The 27,944-nt window shown below is 34.5% G+C and overlaps 1 long non-coding RNA gene across 1 annotated transcript in view; it reads left to right on the forward strand.

The window, feature by feature from the left end:
- The first annotated feature begins 552 nt into the window (after positions 1-552).
- LOC118152088 (uncharacterized) overlaps positions 553-27,944 on the forward strand; it is a 66,661-nt gene continuing 39,269 nt past the window's right edge. The window contains exon 1 of the long non-coding RNA XR_004740437.3: positions 553-744. This is a non-coding gene — a long non-coding RNA (uncharacterized LOC118152088). The remainder of the gene's footprint in view (positions 745-27,944) is intronic.

Consider the following 27,944-nt stretch of genomic DNA (forward strand, 5'->3'; position numbering starts at 1 on the left):
TTATAACTTTTTACATGTTCACCAATTTCTTTCCCTAAACCTCTCTCTTCCCTAGTCTCTTGAAACCACTGATCTCTGCTTCTGAGATCAGCTTTTAAAATTACACATATGAGTAAGATCATGCAGTATTTGTATTTCTGTACTTAACTTATTTCACTTAACATAATGTCTTCCAGGTTCATTCATGTTGTCACAAATGACAAAATTTCATTTTGTTAAATGACTGAATAGTGTCCCATTGTGTATATATGTACACTACATTTTATCAGTTCATCCATTGATGGATACTTAGGTTGATTTCATATCTTGGCTATTGTCAATAAACATGGGAGTGAAAGTATATAGTTGATGTACTGATTTCATTTCTTGTGGTTTATTTCCAGTAGTGGGGTAGCTGGATCACATGGTAGTTATAATTTAATTTTTTTGAGGAATCTTCATACTGTTTCCCATGATGGCTCTACTAATTTACATTCCCACCAAAAGTGTGTAAAGGTTCCTTTCCCCCACATTCTTGCTAACCTTTATCTTTTGTCTTTCTTTTTTTTTTCAGAGTCTCACTCTGTCACCCAGGCTGGAGTGCCCTGGCATCCTGGCTCACTGCAAGCTCTACCTCCTGGGTTCAAATGATTGTTCTGCCTCAGACTCCCAAGAAGTTGGAATTACAGATGCATACTACCACACCCAGCAAATTTTCGTATTTTTAGTAGAGACATTAATAACAGTCATTCTAACTGGAATAAGGTGATGTATCATTGTAGTTTTAACTTGCATTTTCTAATGATTAGTGATGTTGGGCATGTTTTCATATGTCTGTTATTCATTTATATGTCTTCTTTTGGGGAATGTCTATAAAGTCCTTTTGCCCATTTTAAAATCAGACTTTTTTTTTTTGTTATTGAGTTGTTTGAGTTCCTTAAATATCTACTTGTTACTTCTTGTCAGAAGCATAGTTTGCAAATATTTTCTCCCATTATCTAGGTTGTCTTTTCACTTTGTTTATTGTTTCCTTTACTGTGCAGAAGCTTTTTAGTGTTGACGTAATCCCATTTGTTTATTATTGCTTTTCATTGCTTGTGTTTGGGGAGTTTTATTAAAATAATTATTAGTTTAATGTTATGAAGTGTTTCTCCTATGATTTACTCCAATAGTTTAATAGATTTGGGTTAACATTTAAGCCTTTAATCCATTTTGAGTTTATTTTTATGTGGTAAAAGATATGGATCCAGTTTCATTCTTCTGCATATGGATATCTAGTTTTCCAAGCATCATTTAATAAAGAGACTGCCCTTTCCCCCCATGTGTGTTCTTGGAAACTTTGTTGAAAATCACTTAGCTGTAGATGTAGAGTTTAATTTCTGGATTCTCTATTCTGCTCAATAGGTCTATTTATTGGTTTTTACATTAATGTCATGCTATTTTGATTTCTATAGTTTTGTAATATATTTTGAAGTCAGGTTCTGTGATCCCTGAAGAAGCTTTCTTCTTCTTCTCTTCTTCTCCTTCTCCTTCTCCTTCTCCTTCTCCTTCTCCTTCTCCTTCTCCTTCTTCTTCTTCGTATTTCTTTCTTAAGATTGCTTTGGCTACCTCGAGTATGTTGTTGTTGCATACAAAGTTTAATTCATTTTTCCCTATTTCAGTGAAGAATGTAATTAGTATTATGATACAGATTGCACTGAATCTGTAGATTGCTTTGGGTAGAATGAACAATTTAGCAATATTAACTGTTCCAATCCATGGACATGAGCTATCTTTCCATTTATTGGTATCTTCTACAATTTATTTTACCAAAATTTTACAGTTTTCAGTGTAGAAATATATTACTTCCTTGGTTAAATTTATTCCTAGGAATCTTATTTTTTTGATAGCTACTACAAATTGGATTTTAAAATTTCTTTTTCATACAGTTCACTGTTAGTCTGTAGAAATGCTACTGTTTTCTGTGTTGATTTTGCACCTGCAACTTTGCTGAATTTGTTTATTAATTCTATCAGGTTGTTTGGTGGAGTCTTTAGGGTTTTCTATATCTACAATTATGTAATCTCTAAATAGGGACAATTTGACTTCCTCCTTTCCAAATTGAATACTTTTATTTGTATTTTTTTATCTTATTCAATTTATCTGTCTAGGACTTGCAGTTAAATGGAATATTAAATGGAATGGTGGATGTGGACATTTTTGTCTTGGCTAAATATTAGGGGAAAAGCTTTCAGCTTTCCTTCATTCACAATGATGCTAGCTGTGGATTTGTTACATATGGCTGGCTGATATGGTGTGGAGGTATCCCCTTTCCAAGTCAATTTACAATTGTTATGTCCTTTTCTGAAATTGACCCCTTTATCATAATATAATGACCTTATTTGTCTCTTTCTACAGTTTTGGCCATAAAGTCTATTTTACATGATATTATAAATGTATCATGTTTTATTTATATACAAATACACATAAAATACACACATAAATACATATATATATAAATGAGAGCAGCAGTAGTTTTATACATATATACACACACACATGTATACACACATATAGACACATATATGTGTGTATATATATGTATATGCATAAAACTACTGCTGCTCTTATTTGCTTTTCATTTACATGGAATATCATTTTTCATTCATTCAATTTCAGTGATGAGTTTCACTTATAGGTGTAGTGAGTTGTAGTCAGAAAATAGATCGGTCTTTTAAAATCTTTTCATCCACTCTATATCTTTTAATTGGAGAATTTAATCCATTTACATGCAAAGTTGTTATTTATAGGTAAGAACTTACCCCTGCCATTTTGTTAATTGTTTTCTGGTTGTAGCCCCTTTGTTTCTTTTTCACTCTTTTTCTGTCTGGGTTTGGTGGCTTTCTGTGCTTATAAATTTTGATTCCTTTCTCTCTCTCAATTGTATATCTACTGTAACTTTATCTTTATAATTATAATTGGGGCTTACTTAAGATTTTGTATAAATATAACAAATATAAGAAACTATTTTAAACTTATGACAACTTAACTCTTGTCACATAAAAAATATTCTAGAATTTTCTTCTCTCCCACATCGCAGTTTAAAATTTTGTTGTTTTGGTTTAGCTCTTTTTATATTGTCTATTATTTAAATTTTATTTTAGATATAATCACCGAACATTCTGATTTTAACCTTCATATTGGAGATTTTAAAATTTACATATTACTATTATAGGAGTACTCTGTTTATAAATTTACCTCTACCAGCAAGGTTTATCCATTCATATGTTTTCACATCGATAGTTATTTGTCCTTTCACTTTCAGTTGAAGCTCTCCCTTAAGCACATTGGGTAAGGACTGTCTTGTAGAAATACATTTCCTCAGCTTCTGCTTGTCTAGGAAAGGCTTTATTTCTTCTTCCTTTCTGACGGATTCCCTTGTTGGGAATAGTATTTTTGGTTGGAATTTTTTTTTCCACACATTTTGAATATATCATTCCATTCTCTCCCAGCCTGCAAGGTTTCTGCTGAGAAATCTGCTAATAGTCTAACATAGATTCATTTTTATGTGATTTGATGGGTTTTTCTTGCTGCTTTTATAATTATTTCTTTGTCTCTAACATTTGACAGTTTGAAAATAACATGCCTTGGAGAGGACCTCTTTGGGTTGAATCTGTATGGGATCCTATATATTTCTGGTATCTGGATGTCTGAATCTCTTCCAAGACTCAGGAACTTTTCAGCTAGTATTTTGTTAAACAAACTTCCTCTGCTTTTCTATGCCTTTGCTTAACAGTTTTCTGTAAGTCATGCAGATGTTCTTTATTCTTTTTATGTTTTTCTCTTTTTCTTCTCACTGTGTTTCAGAAGACTTGTCTTCAAGTTCAGAGATTCTTCAGTTTTATCTACTATGCTACTGATGCTTTCAATTGTATTTTTATTTAATTTATTGATTTATTCAGTTCCAAGATCGCTGTTTGGTTCTTTTTTAATGATATCAATCTCTGTTGAATTCTCCCTCAGACTATGGATTTTTTTTTCTGATTTTATTGAATTTTCTTTCTATATTCTCTTGCAGTTTGCTAAGTTTCCATTTTGAATTTCTTTTCAGACAATTCATAAATCATCATTTATTTAGGGTCATTTACTGGATAATTTTTTGTGTGCTTCTTTCATGTTGTCATGTTTATTTGCTTCTTTATGTATTATTTTGTCCCTGTGTTGATATCTGTGCATCTGGTGGAACAGTCACCTTTTCTGATTTAATAGAGTATCTTTTGTAGGGAAAGACTTTCACCTGCAGATATGTCTCAGGTTGTTAGTTAAATAGAGTGTGTTGGCTTTGATTCTAGGTGGGTGTAGTTGTGTAATCTCTGAACAGTTCATTTAGCTATAGTCAAATTTAGCAACATCTGCTAGTTCCTTGGTGGCCTCTCTGTAGGAGTTTGTGTGTCAAGTCCACTGAATCAGGATATGTCTCCTCTGGTAGTAAGACACTTGGCTGGTGAGTGCAGGGTTAGTCCACTAGCTCATAGCAGGGTCCCCCTGGAAGTGGCATATCTCCCTGGTGAATATGTTGACTAATCCACAGCTTTGGGATAGAGAACCCCTGGAAATGATGCACCTAGCTGGTAACTGCTTGAGCTACATAGGGGACAGTCTGCCAGGTTTGGGTGGAGATCCACGGGGGATGGCATATCTAGGCGGTGAGCACAGGGGCTGGTGCACTGCTTTGGTGCAGGAAATCCCTAGAAACTGTGCTCCTAGCTGGTGAGCATATTGGTGGCACTTCCAGGCAAGTCTATTTGTTTGATACAGTTATCCCCTGGGGGCAGTATGCCCGACTGGTGACCACACCAATAGTGCACATAGACACAACTGATATGTCCTTTGGTCTTCTAAACCTTGTCTTCACCTGAATTGCTGATATTTTGCTATTTGATCTTTATGAATTCATTATTTTATTTTATTTACGTATTTATTATTTTTTGAGATGTAGTGTTGCTCTGTCTCCCAGGCTGGAGTGCAGTGGTAATGATCTTGGCTCACTGCAACCTCCATCTCCCAGGTTCAAGCAATTCTTCTGCCTCAGCCTCCCATGTAGCTGGGATTACAGGCTTGTGCAACGACACCTGGATAATTTTTGTATTTTTAGTAGAGACAGGGTTTCATCATGTTGGCCAGGCTGGTCTAGAACTCCTGATCTCAAGAGGCCCACCTTAACCTCCCAAAGTGCTGGGATTACAGGTGTGAGCCACAGCAGCTGGCCTGAATTCATTATTTATCCAAAGTTTATATCTTCTTTTTTTTTTTCCTCCAAGGCCTTATTACAGTACTACATGTGATTCCAAAAAGTCCCCAGTGTTACTTCTCAGATTTCAGACCTAGGACAATATCTCTTTCCTGATAATTTGGTTTTCTGTATTACTAGCTACTGTGAGTGATATATTCTATTATGTTCCCCTTTTGCTTTGAATGCCTGAAAGATAAGCATTTGCTTTTGTGCACCATAGCAATAGTTTCTCCAGGCTTCATTGTCTGGGGTGATTATTGTTCCCATCATCCGTTGCCCATGGCCATTTTAAAAAAATGATGTTACAGTTTTTCCATGTGTAACCTTGACTTTTAAGATATGTCACTTTCATATTGAAGGTAAGAAAGAAATAGAGAAAAAGATGAGAAAGATACGGAAAGAAAAAGAGAGAGAAATGGGAAAATGAAACATTTAATGAAGTCTGGCTTTGCCCTGTTTTCTTCAGTTTAAGTTAATGATTTCTGTCTTGATCCGCTGACAAGTTCTTGCTCTGTATCTAAGCTGGAGTAGCTCGGATGGATACTTTACACTTTTGTGCTTGCGAACATTTCCTGCTATCTTATTTCTGACGGGACTGAAGCACTTCTTCATTTTGCTAGTTTTATAGTTTCTCTTCATCCCAAACTGGAGCCCTCCTTCTGAATGTCACAGCTACAGAAGAGGGGCTTATCACCCTTGGCTAATATCCCCAAATGTGGATGTGAGCTTCTCTGTCCATCTATTTTCTCCTTTATATTTGTGTGCTCACATACACATACACATATGCACAGACATCAAGAAAGTCAAGTAGATGTTCTGCTATTTACATTAATGCTAACCACTTATCTGAGCTGCTCCTGTTACCTGTCCTATGTTTTATTTTATTTGGTTGTCTTTTTCCCTACTATCTGCCTTTCAAGGTGCCTTTTACACCTCAACATTTGTGTATGGTTTGGGTTTATGCTCATCGTGGCCAGTTTTACCCTACTCAGGTATTTCTTTCATTGTTAGATAATGTGGTTTGATTTTTAATTGTTACATTACTATAAAAATTTAGAAATAAAAATCTCATTATAGTCTTTTAGTTTTATTTGAAGTTTGGTGTGATGTTAGTGGTAGATTAGATCAATAAGTACATATATACATGTTTATACATACATACTTATGTTCTATCTTGTCCAATGAAAAGGATATTCACTTCTATAAATTAGTTGTGCAATGAACATGATGCATTTTTCTAATTAATCAAAACTTTACTGGATTTCCACTATACAAAGTGGTATGTGAGCTCCATAGTCATGAATATGAATAGGAAGTTAATTCTATTCTTTACAGAGTTAAAATCTATGCTGATCTATATGTATGTCCACATATATACCTGTAATATAATTTTACATATATACCTGTCATCAAGCAGGTGGAGATGTGGATCATAACAACACTCCTCAAATTCTAGGACTGAAAGTGTTGCCTATTGGCACATTTTTAGAACAGACCCAAGCATGTGTGTGAGCTCCACAGAACTAGCTCTCACTCTGATCTTTCTCTGTCCATTCACTGGTGGCAGCAGTGGTGCTGGATTATTTTAGGAGAAATCTTGAATTCCAACTCCTGAATGCTAGCTATGTGAACCTAAATTAGTTACTTATCCTCTTTGTATTTCATTTCCTGGTTAATAGTATAAAATCATATGCATTTTTTAAATGAATGTATAAATATAATGTATGTACCTCACACAAACTATTCTAGGCACTGGAGACATAGTGGTGTACAAGGGAGTTAAGTTTCTGTTTCATAAAGATTAAATTTGAAGGACATTTACTGTGTACTCATACTGGTGAAACTGTAGTAACATATAGCTACATTTGCAATATATACTACATTATAATGATATGAGTGATTATTTAAGGTAATATACTCTATATTTGTTAATGTTTGTTAGAATAAAGAGTGGCTTTTTTCTTGCTTTATCCATGAATCAAGGTGGCAAAGATATTACAATCAGAAAGTGATATATATATATACCAAATGTATTTAATATTTTGTCACAAGATATAGAATAAAGTGTAGTAATTGTATTAGGCAACTTTTGTTTAATGGAGAGATGTAGCAGCTGTTTTAAAATGCAGCTTGATTTGACATTTTACTGATTCTTGAGTCTGGCAATGGAGATGAATACCAGAATTCCTAATATGCTATATCTTAAGTTTTAAATCACCTCCTGGCTTCTCTATTATTCTCTGAACTTAATAAGGACATTATGCCCATGTGTTTCCCAGATCTCATAAAGCATAAGGAGATGTAACCTAAGGTGTTAGAGGAAGGAGTCAGTAGATACCTCAGAATGGCCCCTTTCATCTTAATCACACTGCATGGGACATTAACAATGATCTATGTCATTCTCCAGCAGCTTGACCCCAAGGTAACCTCTGATAAATGCTGACCTCTGGACTGGCCTTATGCAGAGATGAAAGAAATGTATGTGTGTGTATTTTTAAAAGCAGTTATTGAAACTATTTCAGGCTTTCTAATATTCTTTCATCGTTTATCCAAATCTATGAATGTGAGAAAGTGTATCATTAGAAGGCTTTTGTCAAAATGCCAAAAATGAGATACATTTCATGACAGTTAAGAAGTTATTCTCTAGTGTTCAGTGAGAGAAAAGGTGTGTATGAATTCAGATATATTGGACCTCAGTTTACTTATCTGTAACGGGGACAATAATTGCAAGTCCTTGTGAAGATTAAGTTAGAAACTTCTTGGCACATAAAAAGTGCTATATGTGCTATTATTGTTAAAATATTTAAAACCAGAGCACCCAAATAATTATAAGCTATTTGTTTAAAGGAGATACATCCACAATAATGGATTTCTGGGTAATACAATTACAGGTCATTTTTATTTTCCTTTCTTCCATTTCTGTATTTTTTCCTAAATTTTCTATGATAAATATGATTTTTACTTAAGTAGTAAGAACATTATTAACAAGTACTTTTTAACGCTGTTGAAAAAAGATAATCCACTAGGATATGTTAAATGTGTTATCATGGTTAAGGATAAAGGATGACCGGGCACAATTTAAATATTCTAAGAGCTAAAAGGGCAGAATAAGAGAGGACAATCACTGATTTAGCAGTCCCTCCTTTTTGGGCAGGAACTGAGCTGAGCCAAAGGAAAAAATATGATAAGGAATTCAAGAAAATCTCTTTTGCTACTACCCTTCCAGAAGTGAAGTACTCTATAACAGTCTACCAGCTGTCAAAAGAATGATGTTTTTGCTGTTTTACCAATTAAATAGGGTATTATTTATCTATGTCTGCATAGCAAATTACCCCCAAACAGAGAGGTTTAAGACAAAAGATATTTATTATCTCATAATTTATATGGCTTGGGAATCTGAGGTCAGTTTACATGGTTCTTTGTTTCCAGCTATCTCAAAAGGGTGTGTTAATGGTATTAGTTGGGGTTCAGGTCATCTCAAGGCTAGAATGGAATAGGATCTGCCTTCAAGCTCACTCGTGTGGCCATTGGCAAGCCTCAGGTCCTCACTGACCGTTGACTAAATTATCAGTTCCTAGCCATTCATGCTTCTCCATAGGTTACTTACAATATGGCAGTTTGCTTTTCCTAGTGTGGGTGGGGGTATGTGTGGTGGGGGGGAGGTTGGGGGGAAGAGGGAGAGAGAGAGAGACTTTTAAAGTAATCTTATCTCAGAAATAATAGCTCATCACTTTTTCAATATCCTGTTTGTTAGGAGAAAGTCACTATGCCTAGCCCCACACTAAGAGGGAATTACACAAAGGCCATGAGTACTAGGACATAGGGTCAGTGGGGCCATATTAAGTCTGACTACCAAGATGTCCTAAAAGATGTTTGTTAAGCTACATTGTAGCTTGCTCATCCTTCTTTCATTCATAAACACTTAAATGTTTGGCATTGATAGTTATAAACATATACATATTTTTTCATTCTGTTGGTTTCTGTGACAAATATGAATATTCTGATATGACGTTAAGTTACTGAGTTTAAGTGGTCTTCTAGAGCATTTATTGCATATAAAATTTAAGACAGGAAAAAGGGAAATGACTTTGACCAACTCATACAGCTGGTTACTAACTGCTTACAGTACTAGAACAAATATTGGTTTTCTGAGTTACAGTTTTAAAGAAATTGAGCAAGATATCATACCAGTGAGGTTAATCATATATGTCACTGTGTTAAGCTGCTAAGATTTTGGCATTTGTCTCTTAAGCAGCTTGTGTTACAGTAACTAATACACAAGTTGCTATTAGAAGCAAGTAGGAACTCTGTAACAACAACAACAAACCAATGGCTGAATAGGAAGTCAGTGGGTGCCAAGAAAATTTATTTCAGAAATTGGAAAGATTGAGACCCAAGATATGCAGTGGCAAAATATTTGCCAAAAATACCACTCTGCAAATCCTTGAAGATAAACTAAGTATATGCATACCAAGTTTGCATCAGTCTGAGTTCCTGAATAAATGAATGGGTCAAAGCCTGTGTCCTACCTGTTGTATTTTAAGTTAGTGAGAAATAAAATTTTATCAGGTTAAGTAAGCCATTGAATGTTTCAGGTTCATCTGTTATTACTGCTACTGCCGCCTTACCTAAGACAGCCTTCTGTATACAAAGCAATCTGTTCCTTTATGTTACTGATTTTTGTATTTAAGAACTTTATTCTTATGAATTACTTCATTTTGTGATATTTTGTCTAAATTATTTTAAATTGACTAAAGAATACAAATAACTAGTATTTTATTCAGCACATGCTTTCTGCTAGCTACTGTACTAAAATATTTAAACTATCTCACTGATGCTTTATAGTAATCTATAGCAAATATACAATCATTATTTTACTTTTACAGATAAGAAAACTCAGGATGAGAAAGCTTCAGTAACTTGGTTAAAGTTATAGCTGGCACATGGAAATTGTTAGTAACTTCAGACTGTAGCAAGGGGATAAAAATGAGATTGATTATAATCAAACTAATGAATATGGATGATATCTCCTAGACAGAATATGTTATATGAGATGGGAAAACAAACCAAAAACTAAATAGAAGAAAAGAGAAAATAATCTGCTGTGGAAATAGCTGACTTTAAAGCTTGGGTAAGAGAACCTGTCAAATGAGTGATCAAAGAGTTAGAAAGGTAGGAGGAATAACAGCACAGCATGTTTTTGTCAAATTACGAAAAGTAAATGTTTCAAAGAGAAAGTAATAGCGTTAAATGTTGCAGACAGGGCAAATAAAATAAGGACCAAAGGACGTGTTTCCATTAGAATTATGAGTAAAAGACCGGGCGCGGTGGCTCTCACCTGTAATCCCAGCACTTTGGGAGGCCGAGGCGGATGGATCACGATGTCAAGAGATCGAGACCATCCTCGTCAACATAGTGAAACCCCGTCTCTATTAAAAATACAAAAAATTATCTGGGCATGGTGGCGTGTGCCTGTAATCTCAGCTACTAAGGAGGCTGAGGCAGGAGAATTGCCTGAACCCAGGAGGTGGAGGTTGTGGTGAGCCGCACTCCAGCCTGGGTAACAAGAGCGAAACTCTGTCTCAATTAAAAAAAAAAAAGAATTATGAGTAAAAATGTGACCTTGGCAAGAACCATGTAAGAGATGGAGGTGAGTCAGATTTGCAGTGCAATGAATGGGAATGAGGAAATGAAGACAATAAGTAGAGATAGCATTTTAAATAAGTTTGGCTGTGGAGAGAGAAGAAAAATAAGGTGGTAGCTGGAGTGTACTGTGGGATTGACTTTTTCTGTTTGGATAACAGGTTGTGAAGGAATCAGTAGAAAAGGAAAGGCAGGTGAGGTAGAATAGAGGGCAGATACATGAGAAAACACATTGGTCTTCTGAGAAATCTAGAAGGATGCAATCTAATTTGCAGGAAGGATTTACATTTCAACCTGAGGGAAAAATCAAATGAATAGGTGGTGATGAAAGTAATTATGTAGGGTAATTTTAGGTAAGGAAGGCAACTGGATTCTTCTCTGGTATGTTCTATTTTATTTTCCAAGACTGACTTAGAGTTAGTGGCTGAGATTAAAAACAGTTAAGGGTTTGAAAAGAGTGGTTATGATTTTAAGCATCTTCAAAAACTGGAAAGAGAGCTGATAGTAAAATGCAAACATAATGCGGCTTAAAGAACCCTGGAAGCCTCAACACTTTACAGATTAAAAGCACTAGAATTTTGCAAAGTCTTTGATATACTATGTTTGGATTAGAAATTTATCACGAAGAAATGATCATGGATATATTCAAGATAGAGCCATTAGGATATTCATAGTGATCTTAGAGACCAAAGTAAATGCCCCTTTATAGAGTAAGATGGATCCTAAGGTTAAGGAAACAAAAGTTACCTACAGGTCAAGAATTCAGTGATTGGCTGGCATGTCAACTTCCTAAATACCTCGGTCTACAACAAAAATCACCTTTGCTAACACCCTAACAATAGGAGCTATAAAACAAATTATCAGATTCCTCCTAATTTTGTTTTACAACACAGACTCTGATTGGACAAAGGGCTAGTCTTACATTCTTTCCTGATAAGCAACTGCAGACCTTAAGCCAGTTTCAACCAGCTTATAGAAACTGCACATAAACTATGTCCCATAGTTCACTTATTGATGTAAACAGCAAAATTCCACAATTTTAATGTCAAAACCCCACCCCAAAGTAAATATGGGATGCATGTTACATATATGTTTGCCCATTATGCATGCACTTGACACCTGTCATAAATATGTACAGTCTTTCCCCCCAAAACTTGCTGAATATGCATAACTATTATGTGATACAGGCCCTGTGAGGCATAAAACTCAACTCTTCTCTTTCCCTCTTTGAGGAGAGAGCACCTTTGGTACAAGCTGGAGACTGTCTCTTCCCAGTTTGCAAACTGATATAGCCACTAAAATTCTCCTTTCTACTATTTAGCCACCCTGTTGGTCTTTTGGATGACACCATGATAGAATTCATAATAGTAAAAAACCAGAAACAACTTAAATACCTATTGATAAGATTTGTTAAATAAATTATGTTACATCTGTAATTAGAATATCACATAGCCATAACAAATTATGTTTTAGAAGAATATTAAACAGTTTGAAATATGTTTGTCATGTGTCTTATGAGGTTATAGAAATAAATTTGTTGTATAATTCCATTTATTTCTATGAAAATAAAAGCACTTACTATGTGCATAGAAAAGTGACATAATGCAATTACCTGTGTCTTAGTTAGTTTTGAGCTGCTATAACAAAGTACTCTCTACTGGGTGGCTAGTAAACTATACAATTTTATTTTTCATCATTCTGGAGGCTGGAAAATCCAAGGAAAGTTGCTAGCAGATTCAGTATCTAGAGAGGATGGCCTGCTTCTTGGTTCATAGAAGACTGTTTACTCCCTATAACTTATCATAAATGAAGCAAAGTACCTCTCCAAGACCTCTTTTATAAAGGCACCAATCCTATTCATAAGGGCTGTGCCATCATGATCTAATCACCTCCCCAAGGTCTGATTTCCTAATACTGTTTTTAACTTGAGGGTTAGGATTTTGACATATTTTACAGGGACACAAATATAATATGCAGCAACATGTGAGTTATATTTCTGCTGGTCTTTGTATTTCTATTTTCTATTTCTTCCTATTATAAACATTTCTATGCTTTAATTAAAAATATCTTTCTTTTAGAGGATTTATTGAGAGTTAACTGGCGATCTAAAATGTGAGTCATGACATAGTATACCATCCCCCTTCAGCAGCCATTGCTCTGTAGGATATCATTCCATGGCTTATGAATGGGTATATGTGGGGGAAAATGTTCACACAGATTTGAAAAAGCTTTTTCTAATTCATTTCACAGTTATGATTTTTAATGGTAGAAATGCTCAGAGCTTCTAATATGCTAATTTTCATTGTGACTCTTCTTTCTTAATTTTAATTGACCACTGAATCCTTTCTGCATGAAATATTTATTGACTTTTTTCGAAAACTAGTTTTTCTTATACTTCTTTGCAAAATGGTGTATTAGCATAAGTTTCCTTATAAACATGATTCTTACTATTGTTGGATGCCTTATTGTCATGACACTGATAAGCAAGGCAAGGATATGAAATTTTATGGGCTGATAAAAACTGTCAGTTTTTAAAAATCTATCTTCAAGAGCACACTAGTCAATATATAAGGTTTGGTATTTCTCATTTCAGAGATATTATTTCTTTTAGGTGACAGAACTTTTGCATTGCTTTAGAAATGCAACTCTTGTGCCTTTTAACCAACTTAAATTAATAAAACCATCAGACTGAACAGTGCTTGTAAAAATACCATCTGAGCAATATACCAACCAGTGTTATTAAAAATAAAGATACATAAAAGGGTGCCAACATAAAACTGTAACACATAAGCTTTTTCTTTAATGGCTTCTCTAACTCATTTCATAGTTTGTGTTGCATCAAAATGAAGTTTTAATTATATGCCTTAAATTTATTTATGATACTTTATGTTAAACTTGTGGAGGTACATTTATCTTTCTCTTACTTATTCAACTGTAATTTCTATTTATCTTAACCTGCTTCTTATTTTTTAAATGATCATATGGCAGAAACTTCTTGAATACATTAAATAATGAGGAAACCAGTAAGATGTTACAACTGGTTTGCAGGAGAATCCAAAGAATAGGCACCTACATAAGCTCATCTGAACACTGGCAAAATGGGTCAATAGCCCCAGAGCTATAATCAATTTCATTCCATTGAACACAAGAAATTTGCCTTGTATGGTGAAGAATGATTCACATTGTTATTTGTTTTCTATAAATTTTTCAACTATAAAATAGTGAAATACAATGGAAAGGACAAACCCCATAGAGTCAGATAACCCAGAACAGTGTGCTCTAGACAATGCAGTTTTCCACTGAAAATACATGGTAATTTTTTTGCTGTATTTTAAAGTCTTTCATATTTTTTTCCTGAAGGTGTCTCTATCTTGTAACCATAATAATTTCAAAGAAACATGTTCTTGAATACAAGATAAGGCTAGTTTTACTAGGTTTGGCCTTATTACTTACGCAAGTGGTGAGAATATTAATTTAGCATAAAGGCCTTTTTTCAGTTTTTTACAAATCAAGAAGAGAAAACAATTGTAAACTGATATGGCTTTTAATTTAATTGGACAATTAAAAACACCACATGATTAACTTCAGTATGGATATATTCAGAAGTAGTCACATATTTGACTTATAAAAGGTTAATTATTTACTCTACCAAGGCTAGAGAACTAAGCCCAAGATACCCTTTCTACCATAGCTCTAAATTTGGGGGATTATTTTTTTTTCTTCTCAAAGTGCTGCAAATTTTCTTTTCTTTTCTTTTAGATGAATCTCTTAATTTTTGCTTCTATTGCATATAGTATCTTTTTCAGAATTTCATTTTCTTTTTTCTTTTTAATTGCATTTTAGGTTTTGGGGTACATGTGAAGAACATGCAAGATTGCTGCATAGATACACACATGGCAGCTGATTTGCTGCCTTCCTCCCCTTCACCTACACCTGGCATTTCTCCCCATGCTAAATTTTTTAAAGTTTCGGACTTATCCGGAAGTGACCTTCCTTAACACTTATATAGCTCTGACGCTGCAAACCACATACCAGGAACTTTTCCTGGGATAGTCTAGTATTCATTGGGTCCATAAGAAAATCATCCTTTGTTTCTCAAAAGCAGCTTGTCATATCTGATTAAGTGAGCATTGTTCTCAAATATGACAGTCCCAATAAGGCTGTGTTGTACAATTATTTTATTCTATTATATCCTGGTAAAAAGGAAAGCATTCTTATAGAACCTTGTAGATAACTATATTGCTACAAAAAGGAAGAAGGATAGAGTTTCTGAATTTGGTGATCAGTAAGAATCAGAGATTCATTTTAAATATTTTATTTCAATTACAAAAGCAGAGTTAACTTTTTTGTTCTGGGTTTTAAAGGGTTTAGAAGGGCCGGGCGCGGTGGCTCAAGCATGTAATCCCAGCACTTTTGGAGGCGGAGGCGGGTGGAACACGATGTCAAGAGATCGAGACCATCATGGTCAACATGGTGAAACCCTGTCTCTACTAAAAATACGAAAAATTAGCTGGGCACGGTAGCGCGTGCCTGTAATCCCAGCTACTAGGAGGCCGAGGCAGGAGAATTGCCTGAACCCAGGAGGCGGAGGTTGCGGTAAGCCGAGATCGCTCCATTGCACTCCAGCCTGGGTAACAAGAGCAAAACTCCGTCTTAAAAAAAAAAAAAAAAAGTTTAGAAGTTCCCTCATTAGTTCATTTGATCTTCTTTAATTAATTCTTATTCTGTTGGATCTTGGGTTAGTCTTTCTGTGAAGGTATGTGCTTCTTCACTAGTAAGAGTTCTGAGATCTTGACTTACCCCACTTGTACAATCTAACAGTGGTCTAAGCAATGGCAGGTCAAAGTGTATATCCAACATCTTAATCTTTGAAGTATCAATAGTTGGAAGTACCTAGCGTAGGTTTTTCCTACAAGTTTTGGAAACTTTGTGGAAAGAGACTGATTGTTTATGTGTGTTTTAAAAGACAGTGAATGCTATATCTATTTTTTTAAGGATGGATTTTTATAAGAAAAAAAAATCTTGAAGTATTACATATAGTGATTCTTGAAATATTCCTATCAAGAGTATACCAAGTATAGACTGGGTGTGGAGGCTCACGCCTATAATCCCAGCACTTTGAGAGGCTGAGATGAGCAGATCACCAAGGGTCATGAGTTTGAGACCAGCCTGGCCAACATGGAAAAATCCTGTCTCCATTAAAAATACAAAAATTAGCCGGGTGTGGTGGCACAAGCCTGTAATCCCAGCTACTAGGGATGCTGAGGCAGGAGAATCACTTGAACCCAGGAGGCAGAGGTTGCAATGAGCAGAGATGGTGCCACTGTACTCCAGCATGGGCGATAGAGCAAGACTCTATCTAAAAATAAAAAAGAGTCTGGAAGAGAATCTGCACATTTGTATTTTTATAAACTCCATAGGCAAGTCTATTCATCACTGTTTGAGAACCACTGGCTTTGGAGATACTAGATTCAACTTAAAAAAAATTAAGGCTGTGGCCTAGGGGCACTTTAAGTAAACTGAAACTATGATTCATGGCATTTTACTTTTGTTGACTAATGTTAGATAGAGCACTACTAAAGCTCTGACAAATATAGAAAAACAGAAAAACTATTTCCTAGGAGTTTTTTCAATGTTTTCCTGAGGTTAATATATGTTATTAAAAGCAAGGGCTTTAAAACGTACCCAAAGACTTCCCATAAAGCATACCATTTACGAAATATTTACCTGAATAACATTTTACAAATACTAATCTAACCTAAGGAAGGCTAAGTATCTCTTCTGGTGTGACAGTTCTTGTCATGCACCTCATAAAACAAACTTAATTAGATACTTCCATCATGTTCTTTTAAGAGGTATGTTAAATTGTGATTTTCTAGAGACCCTCTGGAAAAGCATTGATAGTTTTAGGTATTTTTAATACCCTGCAAGTTTAATCTCATTTTTCTATATTTGGAATCTGATTTTGGGAAAGCATTTTTTTTTTAAGTTTTCAGAAGAGAGGTGGAAACTTAAGATATGTACACACACACACACACACACACACACACACACACACACCTTGGAGCATAACAGGATTGTAAAGAACCTTAGCTCTTTGATACATGGGAACTTTTGTTTTTCTGTCTCTTGTTTCCCCTGAAATAATTGAGGGTATAATTGAGTTAACATAATGCACAGAATATAATTCTGGTAAAAAGGAGAATTTTACAATCTAGGCAGATTATACACAATAGTTTTCACATTGTAGGTGAAAGTATTAATTTATAAACCAAGGAAGAAAGCTCATCAGGATTGACATACAGCTAAAGTTTTGATTATTTTCATATCTTCTTTACATTTGTAGCTATTTTTGTATCATCTAGCTACACATGTGCCATATATACACATATATATATATAGCATATATATATTTTATATGTATTGAACATATGCTTTTTAGAATCATAGGAAATAAAGATGTAAAATATAAAATAAAATTTACTTAATAAAATTTTGAAAGTGGTATACTATAATTCCCTTAATTTCCAAACATATTGTATTATGTATATTTTTCTTTTATTGGCAAAATCTTTCAGTATTCAGTTTTCACGCATTTTACTAATAATAATTCACTAACGCCACCCTTCAATACCTGTAATTAAGTGCTAAAGAATTCTTTTAAACATTCAAATATTATAATTTTTATAATTGGTTTATCTTTTATGAATCTCATGTTTATTCCATAGCTTTCTTCTTTTTTTTTCAGTTCTACATAACTCATTATCACCAAGCACATATATTTATTGAATGCCTGTTTTGTGTAGGACATCACAAATTGTTAGCTATGCAATAGTATTAGCTAATTTTCTCCTTCCAAACAGTGTGAGAAACGGCAGTCCTTAACCTACTCTAATAAATAGGGGTTTTCTTTTTTTTTAATTTTTTATTGCATTTTAGGTTTGGGGGTACATGTGCAGAACGTGCAAAACAGTTGCATAGGTACACACATGGCAGTGTGTCTTGCTTCCTTTCTCCCCTTCACCCACATTTGGCATTTCTCCCCAGGCTATCCCTCCCCCCTCCCCCTCCCACTGGCCCTCCCCTTTTCCCCCCAATAGACCCCAGTGTTTAGTATTCCCTTCCCTGTGTCCATGTGTTCTCATTTTTCATCACCCTCCTATGAGTGAGAATATGCGGCATTTCATTTACTGTTCTTGTGTCAGTTTGCTGAGAATGATGTTCTCCAGATTCATCATGTCCCTACAAACGACACAAACTCATCATTTCTGATTGCTGCATAATATTCCATGGTGTACTGGGTATATATCCAAAGGACTATAAATAGTTCTACTGTAAGGACACATGCACACAAATGTTCATTGCAGCACTGTTTACAATAGCAAAGACCTGGAACCAACCCAAATGCCCATCGATGATAGACTGGATTGGGAAAATAGGGGTTTTCTTTACAATGTCTTTGTTTCTCTCAATGTATCTTATGACTTTTACTCATAATAATGTTTTTTCTATAGATATATGGTACTTTATGTTAATACCTATAAACACAAAGACAAGTAAAATGAGTCTTTATTTTAAAAAGAAATTTTTCTATATTATGCTGAGGAATTGCTTCATTAGTAATTTTTATAAAAATTGCATTTTGGTATTTCCAGAATAGCATCAGTTACCTGAAATGGAAAATACCTGTGCCCATTTTTTCTCATTTCATTCTTTTCTGTCATGATATTCTTTTGCTTGCCAAAACACTATTTTGACTTAGTAATCTCTGAAAATATTTGCAGCCTAATTACTTGGGCCTATATAATGTTTCTCAGTTACTATTACTAATTAATTTCCCCTGGGGAAGACATGACAATGAGTAATGCTCAGAAAATAAGATAGGTGTTGTAAAAAAATCAAAGATCTCAAACATAATAAAATTGAGATGTTGCCACTTTTCCTATATAATTTTTCTTTTTCTTCTTATCATTACCATTCATTTATCTAACAGCATCCCTCAACCCTCTGCTTCTATATATATTCTGCTACTTGAAATTGGAGACAGTGACGTGTTCAATTTGTATTCCAGTCAAGAGGTAGTGTGAGCTCAATAAATGTCTGTGGAATGGTTTCAGTGCAACAGTAAATCTCAAAATTACACATGGGAGAAGTAGAGAGTCTCACCTCTATCTCTATGAGCTGTACATTTTTTTTTTTTGCACTCTCAGGTTTACATTTAAAAATTAGGCATTTAAACATTCATTTATACTTATTGTGTGTGTGTATATATATATGTATATATATATATGAATCCACACTCATAATTTTTAGTAGTTTTGTGATTTTTATCAGTTAATATGAAGGGGAAGGGGCAATCCTAGATTTTGTAGATACAAAAGTTTATAAAATTATTGTTGGCTTATTAAGAAAATGAATGTAAAACTGTGTATAGGCTGGTTCAGTGGCTTACACTTGTAATCTCAGCACTTTAGGGGGCCAAGATGCGTGGATCACAAGGTTAGGAGACTGAGACCATTCTGGCCAATACTGTGAATCCCTGTCTTTACTAAAATACAAAAATTAGCTGGGTGTGGTGGCACACACCTATAGTCCCAGCTACTCGGGAGGCTGAGGCAGGAGAATAGTTTGAACCAGGGAGTCAGAGGTTGCAGTGAGCCAAGATTGTACCACTGCATTTCAGCCTGGTGACAGAGCGGGACTCCATCTCAAAAAACAAAACAAAACAAAAACTGTGTCTATCACAGTAAGTATATAAGTAAACAGTTATTATTTAGAAAGGAAACAAATTACAACAAAAATTACAAGCATCACAAAATCTAAAGAAAACCTCTTTATAATTTAAATACATAACACACTTCTATACTACTTTCTTTTGTCTTCAGAATTTTTCATTGCCACTTCAAATAACATGAATTATATGGTATACTTTTTATAAAAAGAGAATTTAGCTATCCTATCATGACTGATTTTTTTTTTTACTATTACTGATACTAGAAACAACTTTTTTTCTGCATCACAACCCATTATTTATAACGTTGTGTAAATTTTTTATCTATTTTAAAATTGGGGAAAAGCTCTGTTCATTTATAAGCTACAAGATTTGGAAGAATTTCCTAGAGACTAGCTTCTGGCTGTATATATTTCAAACCTCTGTTACCCACATACTTCCAGTGACAGGTGCTAGAGGACAATTTCATGTATCTTGTAGTACAACCTCTTGTCTTTCACCTCCCTGTCATGACACTGGGAAAATGAGCACAGTAGTTGTAACCCTGGAATGCATTTCTTCACCAAAATGGTAATATCTTAACTATATACGCAAATTATTCAGCTAAAACCAAAGCATCTTTCCAACTCAGCTTACCCCTAGCTGAATTTGAAAAGTGCCTTATTCCATTTCAATCCACCTGACATGAAAAAACGCTGATGAAGAGGGAATACGAATGTAAATGAGTCTCTGCCTGAAATGACTATGGATAAATGTCTTATTTTTTGTATATTTACAAAGTGAAAAGAGCTTGTGCAAAGAATGAGAGGGCACCTCCCAACACTTGAAATGAGCTAAGCAAGGGAACTTTTCTAATACCAAGGTCTATAGATTCATGGAGAAATTCTTCTTTAGTTTCAGCTGTTATTCTTTTTTTCTTTTTCAACTTTTATTTTAGATTCAGGGAGTACATATGCAGGTTTGTTACGTGGGTATATTGGGTGATGCTGAGTTTTGGGACTTGAGTGATCCCATCATCCAGGTAGTGAGCATAATATCCAATAGGTAGTTTTTCACCCCTTGCTGCCCTCCTTTTCTTCTCCGTCTGTTAGCCCCAGTGTTTCCTGTTGCCATCTTTGTATCCCTGAGTCCCCTATATGTAGTTCCCTCCCTCTTTTAAGTGAGATCATGTGGTATTTAGTTTCTTTTCCTGTGTTAATTGTCTTAAGATCATGTACTCCAACTGCACCCGTGTTGCTGCAAGGGACATAGTTTTGTTCTTTTTATGACTGTGTAGTACTCCATGGTGTGTGTGGACCACATTCTCTTTATGCAATCCACCATTGACAGGCACCTAGGTTGAATCCATGTCTTTGTTATTGTGAATAATGCTGAGGTAAACATAGGACTGCATGTGTCTTTTTGGTAGAGTAATTTATATTCCTTTCAGTATATACCCAGTAATGGGATAGCTGGGTCAAATGATAGTTCTAAGTACTTTAAGAAATCTCCAAACTGTTTTCCAGACTGACTGAACTAATTTACATGACAGCTAGCAATATATAAAGTGTTCCATTTTCTCTGCAGCCTTGCCAGCATCTGCTCTTTTTCCATTTTTTAAATAATAGCCATTCTGACTGGTGTGAGATGATACCTCATTGTGGTTTTGCTTTGCATTTCTCTCATGATTAATGGTGTTGAGCATTTTTCATGTTTATTGGTCACTTGTACGTCTTCTTTTCACAAGTGTCTTTTCATGTCCTCTGCCCACTTTTTAATGACGTTGTTTTACGCTTGTTGAATTGTTTAAATTACCTATAGATTGTGCCTATTCGACCTTTGTTAGATGCATAATTTGTGAATATTTTCTTCCATTCTGTGAGTTGCCTGTTTACTCCATTGATAGTTGATTGCACTGTGCTGAAGTTCTTTTGTTTAACTAGGGTCTGACTTGTCAGTTTTTGTCTTTGTTGCAATTGCTTTTAAAGACTTAGTCATAAATTCTTTCCCAAGGCCAATGTCCAGAATGGTATTTCCTATGTTTTCTTCTAGAATTTTAATAGTTTTAGGCTTTACATTTAAGTCTTCAGTTCATCTTGAGTTAATTTTTGTATATGGTGAAACGTAGGAGTCCGGTTTCGTTCATCTGCGAATGGCTAGCCAACTGCCCCAGCACCATTAATGAAACAGGGAATCATCTTCCCTATTGCTTATTTTTGTTGACTTTGTCAAAAAGCAAACAGCTGTAGGTGTGCAGCTCTAGTTCTGGGTTTTCTACTCTGTTCCATTGGCCTACATGTCTGTTATACACCACTATCATGCTGTTTTGGTTATTGCAGCCTTATAGTATAGCTTGAAGTTGGGAATGAGATACCTCTGGCTTTGTCCTTTTTGCTTAGGATTGTTTTGGTTGCTGGGGCCCTTTTTGGTTCCATATAAAATTTAGAATAGTTTTTTCTAATTCTGTGAAAAATGATGTTTGTAGTTTGATCAAAATGATATTGAATCTGTAGACTGCTTTGGACAATGTGCCCATTTTAATGATATTAATTCTTGCAGTTCATGAGCACAGAATATTTTCTGTTTGTTAGTACTATCTATGATGACTTTCAGCAGATGCACTGTTCTTCTAAGTTGTTTACTTGTATTAGATCAATTAAAAACCATATTAAATCATATACTATTATACTAATGATTATCCCCACTTTAGAGATGAAGAAAATTGAGGCACACAGATGTTAAGAAAGTTGCCCAAGTTCATGAAGTTAGTGATTGGCTAACATAGGCTCTGAGACTCTCTGGCTCCAGATACTTCACTGTTAGCTATTTGTTCATTGCTATGCTTGCTTTGATATTATACATTGAATTCCCTTTTTAAAGTCTTCCTGAAATTGAGCCTATAGGAACATATGCATTGTTGTGGAGTTAACAGGTATTCCCAGCACACTACTATACACATCTGGATATGCCCAAATCTCATCTTAAGAAGCATGGAACAAGCATATGATATTCTTTGTTTTATATTCCTCTAAAACAAAAAATTCAAGGACTGTGTGACTTCTTAATTAGTACACCTGTACACAGAACCAATAAATCTGTTGATATCTAATACTATTGAATAGAATGCCAAGATCTCATCAGTCCACTCTTATAAAATAACATTTTTCAATTTAATTTTATCATCAGACTACCAATGTCAATCAAACATGATACTCAGAGGCAAGTGTATCATTTGTAATTATGCAAAAAAGGGTGTATCTAGTACCTCATTTATTTTCAAACATAATCTTGACATATTAATATTCTTAAAAATCAAAGGTACATCTTAGATATTTCAAATATGAAGTATAATAAATTTAAGAAGACATAATTTAAAGTCTGGGGTTATCTATTTTATTAATTATCATGTCACCATCAGAGTTCTTGGTAATTGCAATCAGCAATAGGACCCTGTATAAAAATAATCGCTAATAGCATTATTGCTGTTAATGCTGATAAAATATCTGCTGTTTATCAGGTAACATGTATGCTTTTCAATTGATTTATTAAAAAAATTAAAAATATGTAGATATTATCATATCCTTTTTATAGTTAAGTTCAAGCTAAAGTTAATTTAACCAAAGCTAACAACTAGTATAAAAGGCACAGTCAGGATTTATGACACCAAAGCTCAGATGGTTTTCACCAAAGCCCATTTCAGCTGAAGAGCTAAACTTGTGGAAAGCATCTTTTGTGACCAATATATTAGTTTCTTGGGGCTGCCTTAACAAGTTACCACAAATGTAGTGGCTTAAAACCACAAAAACTGGTTGTCTCATAATTCCGAAGGCTAAAAGTCCAAAATGAAAGTGTCAGCAAGGCCATGCTCCCTCTGAAGGCTGCAGAAAAGGATCTTTGCTTGCCTCTTCTTTGCTTTTTGGTGGTTGCCATCAATCCTTGGTGTTTGTTAGCTTGTGGCCACATCACTCCAGTCTCTACTTCTGTTTCTTTCTGGTCTTCTTCTCTGTATGTGTGTGTGTATCTTCCAATCTCTCTCTCCTTATAAGAACATGAGTCATTGGATTTAGAACTCACGTTAATCTGGCATGACTTAATCTTAACTTGATTACATTTGCAAAAATCCTTTTTTCCAAATAAGGTCAAATTCACGGGTACCAGTACTTAAGATTTTGCACATCTTTTTGGGGATATAATTCATCTTGTTGAGACAGTCTCCAGTGTCTGGAGTCTAAGTGTACTTTCATCTCCATCTTAACACCAGTACATTTATACCTCCTCTATTACTTAGTTCAGATATCCCTTCGGTTTTAGTCTTTTCTTATATTTCAGCTAGAAATACACTTTACACTTGTCCTTATAACTCATAAAGTATGTTGTTCCACTTCTAACATAAAAATCAACAATTTCTTTCTGTTATATTCATTCAGTTACATGCTTTATTTCACTTAAAGCACTGTTACCTATTAAATATAGAAAATAATAATTTCTTATATGCCTTTGTTGTCTGCAATGTCTAGCCCAGAAGTAAACATAATATACATTCAACCATTATTTGTTGAGTGGATTAGTTTATTTACTTGATAATGAAATAGACTTTCCCTTTTGGCTTTAGGTGTTTCTGGAGTTTGTTGTACAGTACATAGCATGTTTTTAATTTAATTTTCTTTGAAGTTCAACAGATGATTTCTTTAGGTTTGAGAATTAGATTTCCCAGATGTCCAAAAGCTTAAGTTATTGAGATATCTCACCATAGAAAGAAGGAAAATCTTCAAATTATTTAAGTGTGGATAGCAAATGTTAGGACTATTTGTCACAATCTGCTAATTCTCAGAATCAGAAATAATAAGAAGGTTTCTGGAAAAATAACACTTCCTCCAACAATAATTTGTTTAGTGGAATGCTATTCAATTCATTTATATTTGATTTAATTTAACACAACACATTTTTAGTGAAATACAATTATGTACAAAAAAGTTTGGACACTTCAAAGATGTGTAAAACATCCTATCTTTTCTGAAGAAAATAAAATTTAAATTAGTACTTAAATATTAGGAAACATTCTAGGTATTCTTTGCATAAAATAGCATACTTAACTCATGCAACATTCCCTAAAAGAGTCTGATTACATATGTTGTGAACATTAAAATGTAGAGTTTAACAAAAATAAAGCTGGAAAGAAAAGAAAATATAGAGTTAAAAAATAGTGATACTTTTATAATATAATTATTCACTATAAAAGCAAGAATTTTTAATGTCTTTGCCATGTCCCAATAACTGTTCTAACATTTTATGTGAAATATCTTATTTATTCATCACAATACCTGAATATTAGCAAAATACTATTATCTCCATTTTATAGATGAGGAGACTGAGACACAGAGAGTTTAAGTATCATAGAGGATAAAGTAACTGGTCCAAGATTAAAATAACTATTTCAAGGCAACCTAGCCAGTAACTGTGAGGCTGGAATCTCAACTTGGATCTGAATGCCATTCAAAGTCTATTTTCTTTTGTTTCTCTTATGCTCTGCCAGGTGTTTTGAAGAAAATAAAGCCATGTGCAGGCAAAACTATTACATAAGGCCAAGTGTGATGTGATCTGCAAGTATTACAAATTCCTATTAGAATTCAGAGGTGATCTTAGCTGATTAGGGAGACTTACATGATTAGGGAGACTTAAAATGGAGTTGACCTAACTGAATCTCAAAGAATGAGTCAGATTTAGCTATAAAAGATATCTTACATAATTTCAATAAGTGCATTCATGTGTGTTAGAAATTCCTTAGTTTTAGGTTTTGGGGTACATCTGCAGAACATGCAAGACAGTTGCGTAGGTACACACATGGCAGTGTGTTTTGCTTCCTTTCTCCCCTTCACCCACATTTGGCATTTCTCCCCAGGCTATCCCTCCCCCTGCCTCCCACTGGCCCTTCCCTTTTCCCCCCAATAGACCCCAGTGTTTAGTACTCCCCTCCCTGTGTCCATGTGTTCTCATTTTTCATCACCCGCCTATGAGTGAGAATATGCGGTGTTTCATTTTCTGTTCTTGTGTCAGTTTGCTGAGAATGATGTTCTCCAGATTCATCCATGTCCCTACAAACAACACAAACTCATCATTTCTGATTGCTGCATAATATTCCATGGTGTATATGTGCCACATTTTCCCAATCCAGTCTATCATCGATGGGCATTTGGGTTGATTCAAGGTCTTTGCTATTGTAAACAGTGCTGCAATGAACATTCGTGTGCATGTGTCCTTATAGTAGAACGATTTATAGTCCTTTGGATATATACCCAGTAATGGAATTGCTGGGTCAAATGGAATTTCTATTTCTAAGGCCTTGAGGAATCGCCACACTGTCTTCCACAATGGTTGAACTAATTTTCACTCCCACCAACAGTGTAAAAGTGTTCCTTTTTCTCCACATCCTCTCCAGCATCTGTTGTCTCCCGATTTTTTAATGATCCCCATTCTAACTGGCGTGAGATGGTATCTCAATGTGGTTTTGATTTGCATCTATCTGATGACCAGTGACAGTGAGCATTTTTTCATATGATTGTTGGCCTCATATATGTCTTCTTTCGTAAAGAGTACAGTTTTAATTTCCTTGAAATGGAAGGTGAAGACCAGCATTTGCAGCAGGGAGACTAGAGAAGTGAAATATATTTACACATCTCCTTCATATTTTCTAATTTCCATGAACAAATAGTTCTTTAGGAGGAGGGAACAAAGATATCTGCCAATGCTATGAGTAAACAGAGAGACTCCCCTAATCTAAGACACTCTTCTGAAATGTGATGCAGGCAAAGGTGTCTTGAGTGCCTAAGCAAGGTCAGAACCAGGACAAAACCTGCTACAGCCCCATGAAAGCTACTGTTTAGAAATGCATCACAACACTTGTGTATTAACAAGTCGAGAAATTATCACTATGGGATTTGATTTCACAAGGTAGAGCATACCATAAAGTTTAGTTTAAGTCCTTACAGACTTCGGATTTACTGTTGATCAATACTGTTTTCTGTTGCTTAACTCTTTTGAACCACTAGATAGAATACTTGCCTATGGAGGGCAAGGCCATCCAGAAATATCTACTGTCTGTTGAATAGCTAATGGTTAAGAGCTTTAAATGTATAGTATCTATTTCTCCACAAGTACTTAAGAGACAAATTCAGGTTAAGATAAATTAAATAACTTTTTAAATGTCCAACAGCAAATAAAGGACAAAAGCATGACTGAAACACAGATCTGTCAATTCCAAAGTTCATTTTCTTAAACAAAGCTAACTCCAATGAAATATTTTTTTTTCTTAAGTGTTGAACAAGGGCACAGGACAACCAAAATGCTGTTTCTTTCTTCACCTTGACTGCTGCAGCATAACTAGACGGCAAGCCCCAGGCATCTTAGACACAGGAGTTACATAAACCATAAACCATATTTAATCATGATAAATACAGGTAATATATTTCTTCAGTACTGTCTCATCTATTCAGTGTTTATTAGTTATTCTTCAATCTAACAATTATAAGCTGGGAAGCTGGAAACCTTAATATTATTGCTTTCCTAAGTCATTTTCAGCATACAGCCATAGTGTACAGTTCAGAATCTAGTTCTGAAATGAAAAAAATACTCATGTACCAATGTGAAATTTTACACTGACCAACCTTGAAATAAATAAAAGTGTTGAATTATTGAACAGCTCTAAAATTCAGAAAAAGTAATTCATAGTGAAGTCTAAAGCCCAAATCTTTAATGTTTTACAGAATTTGTTTCATTTTAATGAGTATTAAAAAAGGAGCATTGGCAGAAAAATTTCATTTTCCCATTTCAGGAGGCTAGTCTGTAATATTCAATAATGGATTTAAGATGAGAGAATACTGGCTTATTGTAAGTATAGAAGCATATAATTCATATATAGAAACAAATCTGGAGTCAAATCATTTCATAATAGTAGCATTTGATATTATGATTTACAAGCTAATTTTGAGTTTAATTTCAACTTAATTATTGTCAATCTTTTAATATTTTATTTTATATAAAATACATTTTAAAACCTTTTGGGGTATGGCAAATTATGAGCACGCAAAAAATTTTATTTAAAGAAAAGTGAAATTATGGTCCTATAATTACTAAACATCAGTACATTTCCCTTAACCAGAATGGGAAATTTTAATTAATATGTTTCTTTGTATTTGAGTGCTAATAATTTAATAATTTTGTATCTGCGGTAGTATTAGTAGCTAATAACCATTATTAATATACTACCTGAAGAATACTACAATAATTAAGTGTTTATTCATAAAAGCCAATCTTTCCAAAGCAACTTGACACCATTTTGGGAGA

The sequence above is a fragment of the Callithrix jacchus genome, chromosome 3 (genome assembly GCF_049354715.1).
Source record: "Callithrix jacchus isolate 240 chromosome 3, calJac240_pri, whole genome shotgun sequence".
NCBI lineage: Eukaryota > Metazoa > Chordata > Mammalia > Primates > Cebidae > Callithrix > Callithrix jacchus.